This window comes from Rutidosis leptorrhynchoides, chromosome 5 (assembly GCF_046630445.1).
Source record: "Rutidosis leptorrhynchoides isolate AG116_Rl617_1_P2 chromosome 5, CSIRO_AGI_Rlap_v1, whole genome shotgun sequence".
In the NCBI taxonomy this organism is placed as follows: domain Eukaryota; kingdom Viridiplantae; phylum Streptophyta; class Magnoliopsida; order Asterales; family Asteraceae; genus Rutidosis; species Rutidosis leptorrhynchoides.
This window is the reverse complement of record NC_092337.1, coordinates 211,684,491-211,691,571: the sequence shown is the minus strand read 5'-3', so window position 1 is coordinate 211,691,571 and position 7,081 is coordinate 211,684,491.

Genomic DNA, 7,081 nt, shown 5'->3' with positions numbered 1-7,081 from the left:
AAATCCCAATTAGGATCAAGTTGTGAAACATACTTACAAACTACAAGTAAGAAATGAGTTTATACCTTCTCCTAGCTTGTTGATAGATGATGATGAAGATGATGATGAATGGAGCTCCAAAACTATGAAACCTCAAGTAGTTATACCCCAAGCTTTGCACCAACACCTAGTACTTTGGTTAGGATTTGATAACACTTGAATATAACTTGCAAAAAAAATAAAATGAACTCTCTTATGCCTATGAAAGGCCACGGCCAGCAGCAAGGTGGGAGAGGGAGTGCAGAATTTTTTTTTGCTAACTTGATATGTTTGAAATGCAAGTCCATGTTCCAAAGAGTCTAGTCTTGCATGTATATGGAAATGGGAATTCTCTTTGACCAAGATGGAATCTTTAGCATGCTTCATCCAATTCCAAGGCCACTCCCATCATTTTATAAAATAATACTTGACATATTTTATAAACTTGCATCTTTTATAAATTTGTTTAGTAAAATTAAATTTTATAAAACAAATTTTACAAACTTGCATTTTATAAATTATGTTTACATTATTTATAAAACTAATAAAATTCCATACCATTTGTTATGTATACTTTATTTTATAAAACCAATTTATAAAATGCAACATAACATAATTAATTATTTAACCTATAAATAATTAATCCTTATTATATATTCATATCAAGTGTTGTTTAAGAAACCATTTTTCTTAAAGTTCAAGTGTCGCGTATTTAATCAACGATCCAACCGCTAAAATCAAATACGAATAAGGTGTCGGTATGCTTGTTATTGGGTATGACCCGACTTGGATCATAACATGTTAGCCACATTAATTTAATATGTCTCTCTGGCATACGAAATACCTTCAGTTAATATACTTAATGATATGTTTACTTATCATAATATCATGTTAACTATATATATAACCATATATATGTCATCATATAGTTTTTACAAGTTTTAACGTTCGTGAATCACCGGTCAACTTGGGTGGTCAATTGTCTATATGAAACCTATTTCAATTAATCAAGTCTTAACAAGTTTGATTTCTTAACATGTTGGAAACATTTAATCATGTAAATATCAATCTCAATTAATATATATAAACATGGAAAAGTTCGGGTCACTACAGTACCTACCCGTTAAATAAATTTCGTCCCGAAATTTTAAGCTGTTGAAGGTGTTGACGAATCTTCTGGAAATAGATGCGGGTATTTCTTCTTCATCTGATCTTCACGCTCCCAGGTGAACTCGGGTCCTCTACGAGCATTCCATAGAACCTTAACAATTGGTATCTTGTTTTGCTTAAGTCTTTTAACCTCACGATCCATTATTTCGATGGGTTCTTCGATGAATTGAAGTTTTTCGTTGATTTGGATTTCATCTAATGGAATAGTGAGATCTTCTTTAGCAAAACATTTCTTCAAATTCGAGATGTGGAAAGTGTTATGTACAGCCGCGAGTTGTTGAGGTAACTCAAGTCAGTAAGCTACTGGTCCGACACGATCAATAATCTTGAATGGTCCAATATACTTTGGATTTAATTTCCCTTGTTTACCAAATCGAACAACGCCTTTCCAAGGTGCAACTTTAAGCATGACCATCTCTCCAATTTCAAATTCTATATCTTTTCTTTTAATGTCAGTGTAGCTCTTTTGTCGACTTTGGGCGGTTTTCAACCGTTGTTGAATTTGGATGATCTTCTCGGTAGTTTCTTGTATAATCTCCGGACCCGTAATCTGTCTATCCCCCACTTCACTCCAACAAATCGGAGACCTGCACTTTCTACCATAAAGTGCTTCAAACGGCGCCATCTCAATGCTTGAATGGTAGCTGTTGTTGTAGGAAAATTCTGCTAACGGTAGATGTCGATCCCAACTGTTTTCGAAATTAATAACACATGCTCGTAGCATGTCTTCAAGCGTTTGTATCGTCCTTTCGCTCTGCCCATCAGTTTGTAGATGATAGGCAGTACTCATGTCTAGACGAGTTCCTAATGCTTGTTGTAACGTCTGCCAGAATCTTGAAATAAATCTGCCATCCCTATCAGAGATAATAGAGATTGGTATTCCATGTCTGGAGACGACTTCCTTCAAATACAGTCGTGCTAACTTCTCCATCTTGTCATCTTCTCTTATTGGTAGGAAGTGTGCTGATTTGGTGAGACGATCAACTATTACCCAAATAGTATCAAAACCACTTGCAGTCCTTGGCAATTTAGTGATGAAATCCATGGTAATGTTTTCCTATTTCCATTCCGGGATTTCGGGTTGTTGAAGTAGACCTGATGGTTTCTGATGCTCAGCTTTGACCTTAGAACACGCCAAACATTCTCCTACGTATTTAGCAACATCAGCTTTCATACCCGGCCACCAAAAATGTTTCTTGAGATCCTTGTACATCTTCCCCGTTCCAGGATGTATTGAGTATCTGGTTTTATGAGCTTCTCTAAGTACCATTTCTCTCATATCTCCAAATTTTGGTACCCAAATCCTTTCAGCCCTATACCGGGTTCCGTCTTCCCGAATATTAAGATGCTTCTCCGATCCTTTGGGTATTTCATCCTTTAAATTTCCCTTTTTTAAAACTCCTTGTTGCGCCTCCTTTATTTAAGTAGTAAGGTTATTATTGATAATGCTAAAAACGAATATATATTTCATAGCATTATTCCTCAAGAAAGACAAGCTTTTAGTTGCAATTGTTCTATTTACAAGAGATATTCGTTTAAATAATAAAAGGTGAAGACAAAAGACAGATTCGACGAATTGAAGACGCAAACGACCAAAAAGCTCAAAAGTACAAAAGACAATCAAAAAGGTTCCAATTATTGATAAGAAACGTCTCGAAATCACAAGAGTACAAGATTCAAAACGCAAAGTACAAGATATTAAATTGTACGCGAGGACGTTCGAAAATCCGGAACCGGGACTAGAGTCAACTCTTAACGCTCGACGCAACGGACTAAAAATTACAAGTTAACTATGTATATAAATATAATATAATATATAATTAATTATATTAATTATATATATATTATATATATATAATAAAAACCGTCGGCAGCAAGAAACTCCAAGGGTGTGAGCTGTAAATATCTCTCCGCGACTCGCGGAGTTTTAAGGCCATTTTGCCGCGAGTCGCGGAGCCCCAATTTTCAACCCTGGCTATAAAGCAACCCGAATTCTGATCAAAAAAAACACATCTTTTTCTCTTCCTCTTCATACGTAAATATATTTATATTTATAATTTATATTTTAATTTTAATTATAATTCTAATAATAAGGGTATGTTAGCGAATGTTGTAAGGGTGTAAGTCGAAATTCTGTCCGTGTAACGCTACGCTATTTTTAATCATTGTAAGTTATGTTCAACCTTTTTATATTAATGTCTCGTAGCTAAGTTATTATTATGCTTGTTTAAAACGAAGTAATCATGATGTTGGGCTAATTACTAAAATTGGGTAATTGGGCTTTGTACCATAATTGGGGTTTGGACAAAAGAACGACACTTGTGGAAACTAGACTATGGGCTATTAATGGGCTTTATATTTGTTTAACTAAATGAAAGTTTGTTAATGTTAATATAAAGATTTACAATTGGGCGTCCCTATAAATTACCATATACACTCGATCGGACACGATGGGCGGGGTATTTATATGTACGAATAATCGTTCATTTAACCGGACACGGGAATGGATTAATAGCCACTAGAATAATCAAAACAGGGGTGAAATTACATTCAAGGGTAATTGGTGTAATTGTTAACAAAGTAGTAAAACCTTGGTTTACACGCAGTCGATAACCTGGTGTATTCATTAAACAAAGTATTAAAACCTTGTTACAATTCGAATCCCCAATTAGTTGGAATATTTAACTTCGGGTATAATAATAATTTGACAAGGACACTTGCAATTTATATTTATGACTGATGGACTGTTATGGACAAAAACCAGACGGACATATTGAATAATCCAGGACAAAGGACAATTAACCCATGGGCATAAAACTAAAATCAACACGTCAAACATCATGATTACGGAAGTTTAAATAAGCATAATTCTTTTATTTCATATTTAATTTCCTTTATTTTATATTTAATTGCACTTCTAATTATCGCACTTTTATTTATTGTTATTTAATTTTATCGCATTTTTATTATTCGCAATTTCATTATCGTTATTTACTTTACGCTTTAATTTAAAGTCTTGTATTTATTTTATATTTTACATTAGGTTTTAACTGCGACTAAAGTTTTAAAATCGACAAACCGGTCATTAAACGGTAAAAACCCCCTTTATAATAATAATATTACTTATATATATATTTGTATTTTTATAAAAGTAAACTAATATAGCGTTGAGCTTTGTTTAAAGATTTCCCTGTGGAACGAACCGGACTTACTAAAAACTACACTACTGTACGATTAGGTACACTGCCTATAAGTGTTGTAGCAAGGTTTAAGTATATCCATTCTATAAATAAATAAATATCTTGTGTAAAATTGTATCGTATTTAATAGTGTTTTCCTAGTAAAATAATAACTATTTTATATACACCTCGTTCGACATCAAGTATTTTTGGCGCCGCTGCCGGGGATCAAACTCTTAAAAGCCGGAAGCGCAACGCTAATATAAAAAAAAAAATAAAAATTTTTTTAGTTTACTTTTATTAAAAATTCGCTTTTGTAAAATTACGTTTTAAAAAAATTCGAAAAATATAAAAAGAAAAACAAAAATATTAGTATTTTTAAGATTTTGTTAAATATTTAAGTTTTATAAGTTTCTTTATTTCTATTTTAGTTTATAAAAATATAAGTTTTATTTTAAAATCGTTTATTTAAATTAAAAACAAAAAAAAAAAAAAATAAATAAAGAAAAACGCGAAAAAGTAAAACCTGTCAACTGAATTCTGGATCCCCGCGACTCGCGGGGTTTTCTTCTCTCTTTGCCTCGACTCGCGGAGACCTTCTGACACACGGACAAAAACCCTAAAACCGCATTAATTACGGGTTATTATTTATTATTATTATTTAAACCTTATTATTATTATTATTATTATTATTATTAGTTTTAAGTTTTATTTTTATTTAATTTATGTATTTAGTTTAAATAAGTTTAATTAAATTATAAAATTAGTAGTTTTATTAAATAAATAATATAAAAATAATATTTTTATAAAAATTGTACTTTTTACAACTTTTTGTATATTTTTATATTTTGTACCTTTTTAATCATTGTAGCGTAATATTTGAATTTTTTTAGCTCATATTTAATTTTAAACTTAGTTTTAGCTATAATTATTTTTACTCCTAGATTTTTAGGCTTTGCCGTAGAATTCCTTAAGTGCTTTTTCTTTAGACTAAGATTTAGGTGCTTTAGAATTTTGCGACGCCTTTTTAAGTTTTAGTTTCTTTTTAAGTTATTTCCATTTGGGATTTAGTTTTTCCTTGTAAGCTTTAATATTTTTAGACCTTTTACTATGTATCAATTATCATTCCAATTAGTAATTTCAATTTGCGATTATAATTTTAAGTTAGTTGTAGTAATAAGGTTAAATTAGTTAAGTATTTTTAAGTTTTTATAAGTTTCTTTTATTTTTCCGTCGTCTTTTATTTTTCAACCATTTTTTCTTTTTCGACCTTTTGCGACGAACTCTTTGTCTTTCTTATTTCTCGCCATTCTAGTTTTTAGGACTTAGAATTTTATTCTACTTCTTATCTAAATTTCTTAAAATTACGAAAATTTATTTTAAGTGGTTAAATTGATAGACATCAAAATTTTCTGGTTCGTAGTAATAGTTGGATTTGTACGTGGACCGGGTTATTGGAGCCAAACAGTCCTCAATTATATTGAGACCAAACGAATCCTGCCCCTCTGCTGCATCTTTTGGCTATTCGAAACGTGGGCAAAATCAGAAAAGTCTATTGATTGGATAACTTATTATAATTTTTCTTTCCTTTTAAAAACTAATAGGATATTCAGTGAATGCACCGAGCAAGACGTTCACCACCTGTAACTCGATCAAGACATCGTTTAACAAATATAACCGCCGTTGATTTTTCTTTAGAATCGTCATCCAGTCGACCAAGTACTTCAGTTCAAATTACCGATAATCCATTTTTTGAACCCAACCTCACAATTGAGAATCCAGAAAATATTCAGGAACGGTTCATAGATCCTGAACCATTAAACTTTCCTCCGGAACCACCAATCATTCAAACAGAAATTGTTGAGGAACGAACTATTAAATCAGAATCATCTAGTGATACCGAGTCAACAAATTCAATTATGGAGAATCTGGAACCTTTAAGTATGGAAGACCGAATGAGAGCTAAACGCACTGGCCAAGGTCACGCAATTACTCATCCAGACATTAATGCGCCAGATTATGAAATCAAAGGACAAATTCTACACATGGTGACTAATCAATGCCAATTTAGTGGTGCGCCGAAGGAAGATCCAAATGAACATCTACGTACCTTTAATAGGATCTGCACACTATTTAAAATACGAGAAGTGGAGGATGAACAGATATATCTCATGTTATTTCCCTGGACTTTAAAGGGAGAAGCCAAAGATTGGTTGGAATCGTTACCTGAAGGGGCGATCGATACATGGGATGTTTTAATTGACAAATTTCTTAAACAATTCTTTCCTGCATCTAAAGCAGTAAGACTTCAAGCAGAAATTGTTACGTTCACACAGAAGCCAAATGAAACTCTATATGAGGCGTGGACAAGATATGGAAAATTGTTAAGAGGATGTCCGCAACATGGTTTAGACACCTGTCAAATAGTACAAATATTCTACCAAGGATGCGACATCACTACAAGAAAAGACATAGATATAGCAGCTGGTGGTTCTATTATGAAGAAAACCGAAACTGATGCTTACAAAATTATTGATAACACTGCTTCCCACTCACATGAGTGGCACCAAGAAAAAGATATCATTAGATCATCTAAAGCAGCTAGAGCCGATTCTAGCCATGACTTAGATTCCATTTCCGCAAAGATAGATGCTTTCGAGAGACGAATGGAAAAGATGACTAAGGATATTCACTCAATACGAATTAGTTGTGAA